This window comes from Gopherus flavomarginatus, chromosome 1 (assembly GCF_025201925.1).
Source record: "Gopherus flavomarginatus isolate rGopFla2 chromosome 1, rGopFla2.mat.asm, whole genome shotgun sequence".
Taxonomy (NCBI): Eukaryota; Metazoa; Chordata; order Testudines; family Testudinidae; genus Gopherus; species Gopherus flavomarginatus.
In genome coordinates this window covers 250,931,887-250,947,730 of record NC_066617.1, presented here as the reverse complement: position 1 = coordinate 250,947,730, position 15,844 = coordinate 250,931,887, and the positions used below count along the sequence as shown (strand labels likewise).

At 39.3% G+C, this 15,844-nt stretch overlaps 1 protein-coding gene across 5 annotated transcripts in view; it reads left to right on the top strand.

Annotated features, from left to right (window-relative positions):
• The window catches only part of AFF3 (ALF transcription elongation factor 3), a 514,246-nt gene that overhangs the window by 26,505 nt on the left and 471,897 nt on the right, over window positions 1-15,844 (top strand). The gene's annotated exons all lie outside the window — the stretch shown is intronic.

The window sequence follows — 15,844 nt, the reverse complement described above, 5'->3', positions numbered from 1 at the left end:
AGCTAGGACTGGGGGTCCAAGCACTATTGCTTTGCAGTGTAGACACACTCCTATCTTGCAGGGTCATAGAGCCCAGACTGCAGCCCGAGCCCGAACACCTACACCACAATTAAACAGCTCCTTAGCTAGAACCCCACAAGCCTGAATCAGCCCTACGCGTGTGCCAGCCGCACTGTCGACCTAGCCAGGGTTTTGGGTGGATGATATCTGGCCAGGTAATCAGTATGACATGATGGTTCCTTGAGCACAGGCCATGCAACAGCTTAGTTAAGAAAGCCAGCAACATTCCCCACTTAAGGGAGATGCTGACTTTCTCCAATGGCTGTGAGCCCAGTTCTTCTTTATTGCCCTTCGCCAATCAAGAAAGATATGGATCCAGAAGGCAGATTGTGTAACAAAAAGGCTCCCAACACCTGGAGTACCTGAGCCAGGATAACTAGTGTACTCAACTGGAGAAAACTAGGGGCAGATTCTCCACCCTGCCCAAGTTCCGCTCAGTAGCAGTGGAGAAACTGGAACTGCAAGGGCTGGTTTTGTTTCCCTGATCCTCAGCTATTCAGCCCTGGCACAGATTAGAGGTGCAGCTCTAACTCATGGGAGAATCTGGTCTAGTGTTGCTTTATTCTGTTATGCCCCCTCCAGTTCCATCCCCCAACATGTACTGTTTTTCTCTTACTCTCATAGCAGGGGTTACATGGCAGCAGAGTTGTCTTCTCCAGCTTTATACTGGTGGAGCGCTCACTTATGCAGGAGAAATTCTTCAGTGGCAGTCCTGGTTGCTTTAGGTGCAAAATGGCCAGGGCCAGCTCCAGGCACCAGCCCAGCAAGCAGGTGCCCTAAGGGAGAGGGGCAGCATGTCCGGCTCTTTGGTGACAATTTGGCGGGGGGATCCCTCCCTCCCTCTCAGAGAGAAGGACCAGCCCGCTGAATTGCCGCCGAAAACTGGAGCGGTGGCGGTAGAGCTGATCGTGACTTTTTTTTCCCCCTGCTTGGGGCAGCAAAGACCCTGCAACCAGCCCTGAAAATGGCCTTGGCAAACTGAAAAATATTTGTCCCCTCCAGATCTCATCCTGCTTGTGGAGCAGGGTACTATTTACCATGAATAAAGTGATAAAATCAGGTCCTTATGCTGCTCTAGAACATTTGGCTTTGTACTGTATAAGTAAAAAAAGCTATCTGCCTGAACTACTTATACCTTCATTGCTTTCTCCAACCAAATAAAACCAATATAATTTCCATGAACAGAAACTGTTTGACAACAGCATTTGAATTATGGGCAGCAAGAACCATTCTTTTCATTTTTAACTTCTAACCTGTGATGTATAACTTGGACCTCATTTGAGAATAAGAGGTTAGCGCCTTATTGACTTGGCTCTAAATTGCATTTCATTGTATTAAAGAGGATCTATCATTTTCCTATGAATCTAGATATACTATTATGTATGAAATATTTGACTAGCACGTAGCTGTAAGGCTAGATTTTGAAAAACAGTCATCTATGAAGCTAAGATGGTATTTAGTGAAAACATTCTAGAGGATTATTATTTAAAATGGTCTTATTCACAATTTGATTTTATGTTGTTTTGCTAATCATTTCCTTTGTACTTTAGGATTGTAAATTGATTGGACATACTGTTTCATCTGCACTGGAGGTAGGAGGGGAACTGAGCTAATAGCTTACAAGAGTGTTGTACCAATTCAAGATTGAGGCTAAAATGACATGATGGAGAGAAAGGTTACCTCTTTCCTAAGGTTGTCACTCCTGGTCATATTTTAATTAGAATTTACTGGAGTGAAAGAGGCTAAAGAGGTAATTCTGCACTGGAACAGAGAAATTTCGAACATAAAATGGAACGGGTCAATATTCCTATTGTCTATAGGGAGTTGTCAGCTTTCATAATATTAACCCTGTAATTAACAGGATATGCAGCGATATATTTTAAAATGATGTATATATTTCAGATGCCTTTTAGGGTATGACTAGCATCTCATTTTTCTCAGGTCTCTTAGAATCACTACAATCCCTCTTTCCCCTTTGTCTTTCTGTATAAAAAAGATCTTTCAGAGTTTTCTAAATAGTGCTCTTCCCAAGGGTGACTTAATGGACACAGTATGGATAAATCCACATGACAATCCACTTTACATTATGGCACAGCTGGCATTCTCTGCTCATGTTCAGCTCAGGAATAAACTTGTACAGAAACTGCATCAGTGTAGAGTGTGGGTCAGTGCATACTGCTTCATCATGTCCTGGAAATGACCTCTTTTCCTCCAGATGATGGTGATGCACAAACATATACAATTTTTTTTAGTGCAGTCAGGGCACCAGGAGTCATTTGCAGGGTATTTTGGGTGAGTGTGCGCACTGGTGTTGTCAGAGCTTTTACCCAGTAGTTAAAACCTCAGGTTTTTTAGTCTTCATTTGTTTAATAGAAGTACTCATGTACTCTCCGTACTATCAATTGTCAGTACTCGGTATTCTTTTTTAAAGTATAAATCATTTAAGTAGAAAAATAGAAAAAATAAGTAGAAAAATATTTACAGAACTAGACTGGATTAAAAATACCCATTACTTGTGGGAAACCAAACCCACAGGATAGATGGGGAATAAAGTACAGGCTGTGTATCTGATAAGCAGCCTGAAACTAACATCTGCAGGAAAAAAATCTTTTGAAATGAGTGAGGCACTTTGGAACAGGCAGACAGGATAGGTGCAAGGTAGTGGCTGTGTATACCTCTGTCTTTGTACAGGACCTAGCACAAGAGACTGACTTGGACCTCTGATATGGATATTAATAACAAATAAAAAGAGAAAAGAACAATGGAAAATGGATCTTTTATGGCAATTCTTAGGTGCCTAAAGCAATTTCAACAGTTCTACAAAGGCTAAGTCATTTACTGCATTTTCTCCATTGCCTTTTTCCTGTCACCTTATACCCCCAAACCTGTACTGGTGAGCCATATACCTTTTAATTAGAACATATTGGATTCATAAACTGACCCATCTACTTTGTTGTGATTCAGTGGGCAAATGCCTGGTCTACTTGTAGGGACACCGAGTATGCACCTGCTTAGGAGTACCTGAAGTGTTTCAAACTGGTTTGTCTCTCTTTAAATACAAGAAAGTAAAATACGCAAAAGTGCTATTTTCTGTGTCTACTTATCATAGTAGACACAATTGTGTCTTACAGGCTTAACAATTTTCATTGCCAGAAGTAAAATAGTAGCATTTTAGTTGTACTTTAAGTGATAATATTTCCATTGAATGTCTACAAAGGACAATATTTTTGCATTTGGAGGGTATAAGAAGTAAAAACATTTTTCTCTCTTACACTGGCCATACTATTCTGTAAACTCACTTGCGGTAACCACTTACAGCAACTGAACAATAAAACATTCCAGTCACAAAAGGTCATTTTCTAATAATTTAAAACTGCCTGTACAACCAATAACTTGGATGCTGAAAATCAGTGCAGCAGTTATAAAGTCTTGGAATATAACTTTTCATGTAAGGCAATGGCTTTAGCACAGCCAGGGACATGCAAGTGACCTGGGGCATAAAATTGCTGCTAAAAAAATGATATATTTCCACAAAATGCTCAGATATCTACTTATAACAATTACAACAATGATGATTTCACATCTGTTAAGCAGACAGTTTTAATCTGTAAAAGGTTAAGCATTTGACAGTTACTTGTTCTTACATACAGATTAGCTGCTTGAGGTTTAACCTTTAGATGTACTTAAGCAACCACTCTCTTTAAAATTTATTGTGTAAAACTACCCAAATAGAAATGGTCTAATCACTTGTAATTAAGAATACAGAAATCTGGGAGTCTTCTTTCCTTCCTTTCTCATAAAAATCACTCAAATAACCTTCCTTTCCTTTTGTGTGAAAATATTTATAAGCACATTATTTTAATTTCCAGAGACACAGGTTTGTAATTAAGGATTATAAAAGGAGGATTCTATGACTAAATGCGTAGAATTAATTACCTAGACTTAATAAGGATACTTCTGGAAGAATGCAATGATTCTTTCACATTGAATTCTGTGAAGTATATTGAAACCGGGTGGGTGGGAATATGAATCTTCTTGTGACCTTTACATTTGCCTCAGAATGGAGAAAGAGGTATTTATATAGTAGTAGAAAGATCTCCAGATTTCTGCAGTTTTATATTAGTCCTTTCTTAAGTGTCATAAAATGTAATGTTTTAAACTTTTCGCATGGAACTGAATTTAATTAAAAAGTATCCCATGGAAGTCAGGATTTTTTTTCCTGGATGACATTTATTTAGCTGTCAAGAACATGTACCCGATTCAGATTAAAAGGCTTATTTTATTGTATTTTTGATTAGTGGCAAAAGAATAAATAGAACTTCAAGAGTCAAACATGCATACATGGGGATTGGACACTTGTTTGTTGTTGCTGTGTATATCTCCTGTCTGATTCACAGAAGTGCAGCTGGGATGTCCTTTTTGTCCACCAGCAGGAACGTGAAAGCATGCAAACTTCCGTTTCGGGCACTTTATAACTGTGTCTTATAATCTATTACTTTCTCCCTCCCCAAAAATGGACTCTCTGGATTTTTGATTCACACATCCAAATTAGGCCTACAAGATAGCCAAGTCAAAAATGAAGGAACAGGTTCAGGGAAGAGGGAGGTTGCAGCTCAACAGCTTGATCTTGCACCATTCAAGTCAGTGAGTTTTTTTCATTGACAAGAATGGGAGCAGGATCATGTCCCAAATGAGCAGGTTGCAGAAATTAACAAAAACGTAACTTAAAACGTTTCTGAAAAAGTCAGACTCCTGTGTGCACAAAGTTTCTCCTGGGTAACTTTTTCTTTTGCACCAGGCATAGGGGTCTCCATGTGTGGTTTTTTGTTTGTTTGTTTTTTGAGCAAATATTTAGTGTGGGTAATGCAAGCAATGGGATTAGTTCATCCCTGGTCCTCAGAGTTTTCAACCTTGCCTCTCACCCACTTCCAATGTGCCAGGTATGTCCCAGACGAGAAGCAGCAGAACTGCTTCTGCCTTTTGACAAGGAAAGGCAACTTTAAGTTTCAGCTGATGCTGCATAGTTCATCTCCCAAGTACTGTATCCCCTCCCCTTCTGTAATCTGTTATGCTACCATCTTCACACTTTTCCTCTTTATTCTGTACTTCCTGTGTTATGTCTGAATACACAGGGAAGGCAGACATTTCCAGGGTCTTATATCGAAGGGTTAAGTTTATCATAAGGAGGAAAACAATTAGTGTGGGTGAGGCAGATGTAACACGGGGGAAACCTGCATGAAGGGGTGCATGTTTTGTGGGTGGCCTTTGGCAGGCTGGGAGCACCCAGGAATACATGTCTCAGAGTGTTCCTGTAGCAGAAGTATGTTTCTATGGGAGGATACAGAGAGGCTGAACATGCGGTAGGGTGCTGGTTGTGTAGATTTCATTAGTTGCACAAGGGGGTAGGTGTCTCTCAGTGGGGAGAACACACCCAATTTGAATGTCTTGAGTAGGTGCTATTTATAAGAGATTCTAGTATGTCCACTTTTGAACAGTTTTTAAAGAAGATGGACAGAGGTAGTTTTTAGTCTTTGATTGGTATTAACCATTGTGTTGTTATGCCCTACTTAGCTCCTATCATCATGAGTCATTATAAATGAAGAAATAAATAGATGAGTCTGCCAGTGCCATAATATTATAGACCATTACAAACACATTAAAGAATAATAGCTATCTAGTAGCTGTAAGTCTACTATATGCCAATTAGTATATTTAAACTGAGCAATAAAAATGAGTTAATAAAATATACCTTAGAACTTGAACATAAGATTAGAGGTGACGTTTTTGCTCTTCTTCAGATTGTTGAACAATGCAGTAGGTTTGAAAAGAAGGTCAGATTATTTTATTCAAAGCCTGAGGAAGTTTTCATGGCTGAAGCATACTCCCTCTCCTTATTTTCTTAATGGTGAGCTATATTTTGTTACATATTTAGCAGCCCTCAGTGAAGCCCAGCAACATTTTGTTTGCAAATTATAATTAATGGTTTGAAAATTGGATAACTAATGTGGTGCAGTCCTTAAAAATATATTATAATTCCTAAATGTACAGAGAGAAAATGCAAGGGAGGTGTTGAAAGCCAATGATATGAAGATTTTGATAAAATCTTGTTTCAAATTATTTAATCATTTTGGTGTTTTCTTCTATCTCTGTGATTGCCAGTGCTATAAGTCTGACCTCTAATCTATTCTAAAGCTGTCTTAACTGAAAAATGGAAGCAGGATGTATTGGGGCTATTTGTAAATCAAGTGATATATAATATGGAATTTTATTTACTATTCTTCTAGGTTTCTGGTAGTTTGCATTCACTGTGTTTCAGTGAGAAGTGTAAAAAAGACACCTAGTTGGCTTATTTAAGAGCTATGGAATCAGCTAGATTTTCAGCTGGTATATAAATCATTGTAGCTCTGTTTAATTAAATGGAACTACACTGATCTGCACCAGCTAAGGATCTTGCTCTGTATCTTCATGTGAAATAATGAAATTCATCCATTAGTTATAGATGTCAGTTGTGGAAAATATTATTTAGGTTAATTGAATTAATTAAAATAAATATTTGTGTTTTAAGCAAAACAGTTTATGTTGTAATAAGATACAGACACCAGACACATTTTATGCATCCTTTTCTTTGCTGGATTTTGTTCCTTACAGATAATGATCTTTCAATCTCTGTTACATAAATATGCATGTCATGTTCAAGTTTCTATTTAATGCATGCCTGAGTAAGAAGTACTGTATTTGATTAACTTTATTAACAATAAATAATCAAGTGTACTGTTTTATGTTAACTCCTGTTTAAGGGAAAACACCCATGTGAGTAACTTTACTCATGTGAGTACTGCCATTGATCTTAACAGGATTACCCATATGAGTAAAATTAGTCAAGTGTGTAAGTGTCCGTAGGATGAGTCCTTTGGTGTGTAGCACCCTTAGAGATTTTACTATCTGGCAAGCAATCATTTATATCCTTAAAAAAATATATATTTATGGCTTTTTTGACTAATTGCTTCTTACATGACTTAGAGCATTTTGTATTGTTACCATTTGTTAAAACACATCCAGAAGCAGGCAGAGCAGAATCATTTTTCAACTTTTTAGTGTCATTTTTATAGACAAATAACACTTGTAAATGATGGATAATAGCCAGCAGAATGCTGTGTTGTATAAAATGTGCATGAATTATATTTGCTGGGAAGTAGAAGGTTAACTTGTCTACGAACTAATTGAGGAGCTTTATGGTAAATCCAAAGTGGTGTGTGCACATTATAAACATGACTTAAACCAGATTAAAAAGGGGTTTTCCTTCTCTTGGGGATTATTCATCATCACATCCCTTTTTTGGGCTGCCTGGTATTTAAAACATGAAAGTCTAATCACAATGAATCCACAGGAACTAAAACAGTGAGAACAGAGCAGATGTGCTTAATGATGTGACACATCAACACTTTACAACCTTGGCCCCAATCCTGCAAGCCCTCTGTGCTTAGCCCTCCCGCAAACTTCCGTGGGAATTTGTGCACTGGGGGTGCAGCATTAGGTCTTAATCTTCATTCACTGTCACGCATAATAAAATTTACTAGGCTAGTATTAAAAAAACTGTTGGTTTTTTTTTTGTAATCTACAATTCATAGTTTACTTTAAAATGTTTATTTTCATGTTGTGTCTCTTATGGAAGAATTTAGAATAACTGCCTTCCCCTTTCTCCAATAATATGTATATATAATGTGTATATGTGTGTGTGTGTATGTATATTGACCTGTGCTAGTCAATAGAAGTTTATGTGAATGTCTTTGACCAGTGCCAAGCAATGGCAAAATAGACAAATGGCTCTATTTGCAAAAAATGTTCTTTGCATATACAATATAGGACCTGAACCCCGAAGACACTTAAGCACGGGTTTAACCTTAACTCTAATCCATTGACTTCAGTCGGAGTGTTCTTTTCTGGATTGAGGCCTATGTATTTTAAATTGATTAAAACATTATATTTGCATATATTGTTTTTGGTTCATCCTCTAGGTCAGTGGTTCCCAAAGTTTTCTCTGCTATGGCACACCTCAGGCGCCAGGGGTTCTTCCCCCCGCCTCTGGCTGCAGGATGGAAGGGGAGAGGCAGAGGAGCAGACCCCTTGCTCAGACAGGAAGGAGGGAGGAAGAAAGGGGGATTGAGCTCTGATTGGTTGCTCCACCCCTGGAAGAGGCCGGGATAGAGAGACAGGCAGCTTCCCTCTCTTGTTCTCACATGTACTTTTCAAAAAATTCTGCGGCACACCTATTTGGGCCTGACGGCATACCAGCCTGCCACGGCTCACTGGTTGAAAACACTGCTCTGGGCTTCTTCCATTTTCCTCCTTTTATCCACCCTGAAAGGCCCAACATCATGATCTCTTTCTCTCTAGTCAAGGAGTTCTGGTAGCAGTTTGTCAGTCTTGCCCCATGCTTTGACTAGAGGGAGGTGTTACTATAGACGCAACACAAGCCCCCAGCAACTGAGTGGTTTTTCCCAGGTTCAGCTGAACTCGGGAGTTTGGGACTGACCTCATGATCCAGACTCATATTCCCATCGAGCTGTGCAGTACTACCACACTGCAATCCTACTCCCAGTTCATTGTTTCAAGTATTGTACCTTTTATTTACACATCTTGGCATTTAATTTTTGCAGTGGTTTTAATGTAACATTTAAATAAATATTTGGGGCATGGGTAGAATTTCAGCAATTTGTTGCTAGGATTCAGTAGAGTTCGTGCCAGCATGCATTCTTTATCCTTTTTCTAAGGTACTCAAGAGACACAAATGCAGAACTCTGGATAATATCCTTCTAGCGATGGCATCTGGCTTCTTGGCAGACTCCTCAGGCAATTGGCAGCCTTGCCTTTAGATCCAAAACTGGTTCTCTGATAAGTTTTTGTGAGATGTCTTGTCCTTCTGGTTGTCATTTTTGCTTGGTTTACCTTTGATTCTGAGGAATTACTGCATTACTGATTATTTGAGAGTGTGGTGCTGTCTAATCTCTCATGCTAGTTGAGATTTTATGGTAAAAGAGATGCTTTCATATGTATCTAATGTGGACACATTCCTATTTTATTGTGGTTTTTGCGTCTTTTTTCTGAATGAATCAAGAGTCAAAAGTACAATATTCCATTGGATTGTGGGAGCGTCTGTATTATGCTATCAGTAGCATCTGAATAGCTAAGGATGTGTTTAGATTTGCGCTCCAAATTGGACATACTAACTCTTCAGAAGACAATTGAATTTTCTGTGTAATTTTGTTTTGGTAAAATATTTACTACTTTGCAGTGGAGACATTTTTTGGCTTCTCTCTCTCTGCCACACGTGCGCGTGCATAGATAACACCTCAGGATTAGGACACTCTGAACTTTTAAAAATTAAACACATTAAATTATCTTGAACAAAGGAGATTACGTTATTGAGCTACACCTAGATTAGTTGATGGAGCTGCTTAGATCCATCACCTGCTTCCATTTTCTGACATTGCTCAGACTGCCTCCAACTCATCAGCAATCCTGATCACAAAGACAATAGGAAGCTTGAGACACAGTCTGGACAGAAGAAGGTATCGAGAGGAGGCTGAACTCTGGGAGAAAATGAGAGGCGAGGATATGGGTGGCAGGCAGAGTGAAGAGAGCTTGGAGGAAGGCTTTGGGGGAAACCAAGGGCTTTAGAAGGGATATGTGGTAATTTTGGAAGAAGAGGCTTGTGTGTGTGTGGGGGGGAGGGAGTAAAGGTCCACATTTGAAGGGTTTCCCCGATGCTAGTGCCCCTGCCATCTTATGGTGAGGTGGGAAAGGGAAGGGAGAGGAGGAACCTTTCCTCTGAACATGCTTGAGAAATTGAGTTACCAGTAGTGTGTCACTGATGGCTTGATGCAAAGATACTGGAATCTCCTGCCCACCCCAACCCCACTATTAAAAATATCTCCCTGGTCCCCTCAATGGCCCTGAATTGCCAGTCACTTCTTGGTCATGCAGAGTGGGCAGCCTTTTGTGTATGTGTGTGGCAAGGAAGGGATCCCTTTGGAAAATTAGTGAGGGTATGGGATACGCTAACATACATGCACAATATGTAGTATAATTCATAGTGCATATGGTTTATTTGCATTAAAATATGTATAATCAGTAGTTAGGAACCAGGTTGTAGGCCGTCAGACCTAGTGGTCAGAGCAGTGGAACAGAAACCTGGGTCAGGGCTGGACTCAACTGCCAAATACCAGAACCAGGAGTAGAGCCAGAGTCAGGACCAGGAATTGAAGCTGAGGATCAGAGCCCATGTTCAATACCAAATGCGAAAGCCAAGGGTTGAGCCTGAGTTAGTCAAAAGTTGGAGCCTATGGTCAGGAGCCAGGTGAAAGAGCAGGAATTGGAGAGAGGCTAAGACCAGGCATGGAGCAGAAGCAAAGTAGGGCTAAGCAATAAGAAGCAGGTCAGGAATCAGGAACAGGGTTGGATAAGGATTGCAGAAGGCAGGCAAGAGAAGGATTCAATGTGACGGCAGCAGTAGCAGCATCAGGAAGTCTTCACAGATGCTCAGAGACCCCATGTGGCTTACTTCCTGGCTTAAAAAGCGAGTGTGAATCAATCAGCTGGCTGCAGGCTTTGGGTGCTCTGACAGGACTTCCTCTGGTTCCTGACCATCCAGGTTTAGCAAGATGCTGCTTCATCCATCTCTCTTGCTGGCAATGAGGGAATGTCAGCGATCCAACCCCTCCTCCCAGCCCAGCCCTGTGTTCTAGACTTGCACCCTTAGATCCTTACAGTAGTGCACACCTACAGCTGAACTGGGTCAAGTGGGAGGTGCACCATGTATGACACAAGTTAACACTGAGGTTGGAGACTGAAGGGCTTTGGTTCTCTGATATTTGTACAACCCTCTCTAACCCAGGGAGAAGTACTTTAATGCGAAGGTCACTGCTCACTCACGCTTTCCATAACATAACACAGTGCATTAGTATTGAGCACCCTTCCGCCTCCAAAATATTATAGAGAGTATTACCTTACATAAGTGTTTCTCAGACTGGGGTCACCACTTGTGTTGGGAAAGTCCATGGCAGGCCAGGCTGGTTTGTTTACCTGCCCCATCCGCAGGTCCGGCAGATCGTGGCCAGCAGCTCCCATTGGCCTGCAGTGGCGAACTGTGGCCAGTGGGAGCTGTGATCGGCCGGATCTGCGGACAGGGCAGATAAACAAACCAGACCGGCCCACCAGGGGCTTTCTCTGCACAAGCGGTGACCCCAGTTTGAGAAATACTGCTTTAGATAGCTTCAAATAATCAAAAGGATAACTTGATGGAATAGTCTGATATAATAGAGTCCTAAATGAACCACGAGTGCCTTTTCCCCCAAATTCTACAGCTGCATGTCGTGGAAACTGGTTTAAAATATTACTACTGTGCGCGAGGAGTAATTAAAAAAGAATCGCTTGGGCAATGCAGTATATTACTTAGGGGTGTGATGGATTTCCAGGTGGGAGACTCAAAGTTTAGAATGACTTCAGGACTGCCATTCCTTGTTCTGGACAGGGCAGTAATGCCACACTCTTTTCTAAGGACCAGGGAAAAGCAAGGAAGGTATACAACAAAGCACAAGCACATGCTTAACTTTAAGCAGGAGACTAGTTTAAAGTTAAGCGTGTGTAAGTGCTTTGTTGGATTGGGACCTAGCACTCCCTGTCTGGCTATCTAGAATAATGGCATTGCAAACATTGCGGAAACTGCATGGTTTTACAGCGGCTGCGCAAGAACTGTAGGCTATATTGGTACAAGATAAGTAGGCCAGAGTGAATGTGTGGCTAGAAGTTCAACATATTTAGCCCCTTCCACATAAAAGAATCCCCTTTGGGATCCGTGCTGAGAAAGAGCCAACCTGTGGTCATTAATTACACTTGCCGCAAAAAGAATATACACCGCTACCCCGCTATAACGCAGTCGCGGGGAGCCAAAAATCCCTACCGTGTTATAGCTGAAAACCCCTCATATCAGGGTAGTGGGGGCAGGGCTCCAGCGGTGATTTAAAGAGCTCCAGGCTCTGGCTGCTGCCGGGGGTCTGGGCCTTTTAAATTGCTGGCGAGCCCTGCTGTTGCAGCCCCAGGATAGCAGTGGCATGGCTCCAGCAGTGGTTTAAAGTTTTAGAAAAAAGTTGCATTCAAAACTAAGAATCTTGGGGAAAGGCAAGAAGTTACTTGTGTGTGGAATGTAATACACTCCAAGACATTGACTTCTCCATTTTAATTATTGACTTTTTTTTTATTATAAAGGCATTGTTCAGAAACTGTGTCTCACTATGTCCATTTCCAGTTCTCATTCCTCTTGAAGTATTACTTTACACTTCATTATTAAGGATAGTTAGCAACTGGAACTTGCTAGTGTACTTATTTTTTTTTAGGTATTGTAAATGAGATGAAATGTTGGTAATGAGAAGGTCATATGGTGGTTTCCATTAAAAAGTCAATATTTACTATCAGTCACCAGACAGTGGAATCTCACTTACAGAAGTATTTTTCTATTCTTAGCAAAAGAAACAATTGCTAAAGCTCAGATACCACTGTGTATTCACTGTTTAAAAATCTTGACTTTTTAGTAACAACCACATCTGAATTAGATCCGACGTTATATTTGTACACTGTTCTGTTTTCTCTGTTTCGGTTAATGATCGAAAGATGGTTCTGTGGAACCACACAAACTGTGATTGAATCCTTATTCAAAGTTTAGATTTTCAGGATTCTTTCTTGTCAACTTCTAATTTTCTTAAGATGAAATTTAACCACAAATGTCTTTTCATGTCCTTTCATTTTCTCAAACTGAATTTTTTTTCTGGCAGAGATCTAAAATGTGAATCAAGTCATCTAAAATATGGTTTACTAACGACCAGAAAATAATCCAACTTCACATATTTTAATCATGAAGTATAACATTGCAGATTTGCAGAGCTCTGTTTTTGCCTGTAAATCTTGCATTGATGAGCACTGGTCCTGCTGTTAATCCATGTTAGTAAACTACAACCACGCAGCCATTGTGGAAAGTCTGTCAGCATTGACTGCTCTGTTTAAATTAGTGAATGCCATCAAACTGTTTCGCATATGCAGTAACAGCATAATGATGTAAACTCTAAATATTAAATTTGGTGATTGCACGGTGACTCAGGCAGATAGACGTACAATGCAGAATTCATGGGGATTCTCACTAGCTTGGTAAAATTAAAAGATACAATCTTTTTTAAGATTAAGCACTGTATTTTGTTATTAGTAATGAATAATGTTAGATGAAAGCAGCACTATACAGTAGTACCTGTCAATACCATTTATACAGATGGGAAACAGTAAATATTAACTAAAAACATGATCTGTTTAAATTTTAATTCTCACTTTAAGGCGTAAAATATATTAATTGGCTACAGGAAAGTCATTCTACGGGGAATGCATTTTTTATGATTCTAATTCTTTGTAATCTGTGGGTATTGATAAATAATGCAACTTTCACTGGAAAAGTATTCTGCATTACTAAAATACATATTTATACAGGATAAAGAAATTAACTGTTTATATGTAATTTAAGTGGAACTTGATTTTTTTTAAATTTTGAAACTGCCATGTAATATTGTATAAAACAAGCAATGGATAGCACTAAATAAAAATCCGTACTGGTTTCACATAATGCAGATGAATGAGCCGAATGATTATCATGTATTGCTTTTGAGTTAATGAATGCTAAAGATAGTTCAGCTTCAGTATGTCGTTGGTTTAAAGTCTTTGACTAAATCAGTCTGCTTGTAATTTAAATGAAATGTGATTCTGGTAATTTACAATTGCTACAAATTTAGAAGCAAAATCGGGGAAAAGCATTGAGGTCACAAAGAGAATGGTGTCCAGTCAGCATATGTATTTATTTAATGTCACCTAAGGAATTTATGAAGCAAAGTAGCATTGATAGAATCTGCTGTCTTTTTAAAGCAATTCTCATTTGAAGAATTGCCTAAGATAAATTGGTCTGGCTAATTGAATCATATACTTCCATAGTATGCTGCAGATAAAACTAGACTAGGAAATAAATATAATTAAAGTAAGCATGCCCTTCTAATTAATAATTATTTCAGCCTTTTTAAGCAAATTTCAGTTGCCCAAAGTAGCCGTTCTAGTATAAAATTAATAATGGAGGCTGTAATAACAGGTATAAATTAAATATACATTGTTCAACCCCTGATAAATTAGTGTAGTACAAATACTAGATGATTTTATTTATAGCCTATGATATTTTTCTTGCTTTTTCTTTACCTTTGTTATATTGTAAATGAGGCAAATGTGCGCTTTCTTTTTTCAGGAATATGCTATGTGCAGGCACTGACAAAAAAAAAAGGTGGAGAGGTGGAGAAGGATAGACATTTAAGCAAAGGCATTCCTTTTGTAAGTAATATGCAGGAATTGTTTGAGGACTTAACAGTGTCATCATAGTAGCTGTTCCTACTTGTGTATTGTTAGAAATACAATATTGAGAATGGTTTAAGTATGAAGTATGCAGGTACAAAGGTAGTAATATCCACGATGCAATAAAATATTTTGATTCCCCTGAGTGCCTCCTCAAAGAATATACTGCACTACTAAGTGCTTTGCATTGATGTTTGCCTCGACAAATAAATATTGCCAAAAGTGCTTTCTTTTTATAATGGCAGCAAATAGAAGATAGAAAGCTAGGGGTAAGAGCAACAAAAATATCCCAACAAGAAAAAGTGTCCAGATTTTAATTTGCAACAAAGGATATAATTCTTTTCACATTACAGAGGATGTCACATCAGAATCCAAAATAAAGGGCCAGATAGTTAGTGTATCATCAACGTACTTCCAGACTTTTGACTACAGAGTTTTAAAATTATTATTATTTTAAAAAACAAAACAAAAAACTGGGAGTGGGGTCTAGTTTTTTGGTCCTGCTTTCATTTTAGCAATGTTATTTTGTTTGTTTTTTTAAAGTTTGTATTTTGATGTATCAAGTTGAAATCATAGAATATTAGGGTTGGAAGGGACCTCAAGAGATCATTTAGTTGAACCCCCTGCTCAAAGCAGAACCAATCCCCAAATTGCCCCCTCAAAGATTGAACTCACAACCCTAGGTTTAGCAGGCCAATGCTCAAACCACTGAGCTATCCCTCCCCCCATTTAATAGTGAATAAAAATTAAAATCAGTAAAACAGTCTTACTGCATTCTTTCCCTCCCCCAATATCTTGGATGTATGCAGTCATATCAGAAGACAGCAACGGAAAAGCTCTCTTTGTTGTAGATATTAAAGAGGTTCTGCAACTTGATAAAGTCATTGTTACTTGATAAATTAATGGCTCTATGGTCCAAAACTGGATTCACAAACTGTTCAATTCATGTACAATTTTTGAGATGGAGTAAAGTTGGTAATAGTATAGTTGGTAATAGTCAATAGTGTAGTGCATGGTACAGGGGTTCTCAGACTGGAGGTTGAGACCCCTGGGGGTCGTGAGGTTATTACATGGGGGAGGGGTGTCACGACCTGTCAGCTTCCACCCCAAACCCTGCTTTCCTCCAGCATTTATAATGGTGTTAAATATGTTTAAAAGTGTTTTTAGTTTATTGGGGAGGGGAGTCTCACTCAGAGGCTTGCTGTGTGAAAGGGGTCATCAGTACAAAAGTTTGAGAACCACTGGTCTACAATGTACTTACACTTCAGAGCTCTCCCCCCGCCCCCCCGATGAAGTTGTCTTCTTCCCCCACATGGTGCTTAAATCACCCTATTCTGTTGTACTAGATGATTTCAAA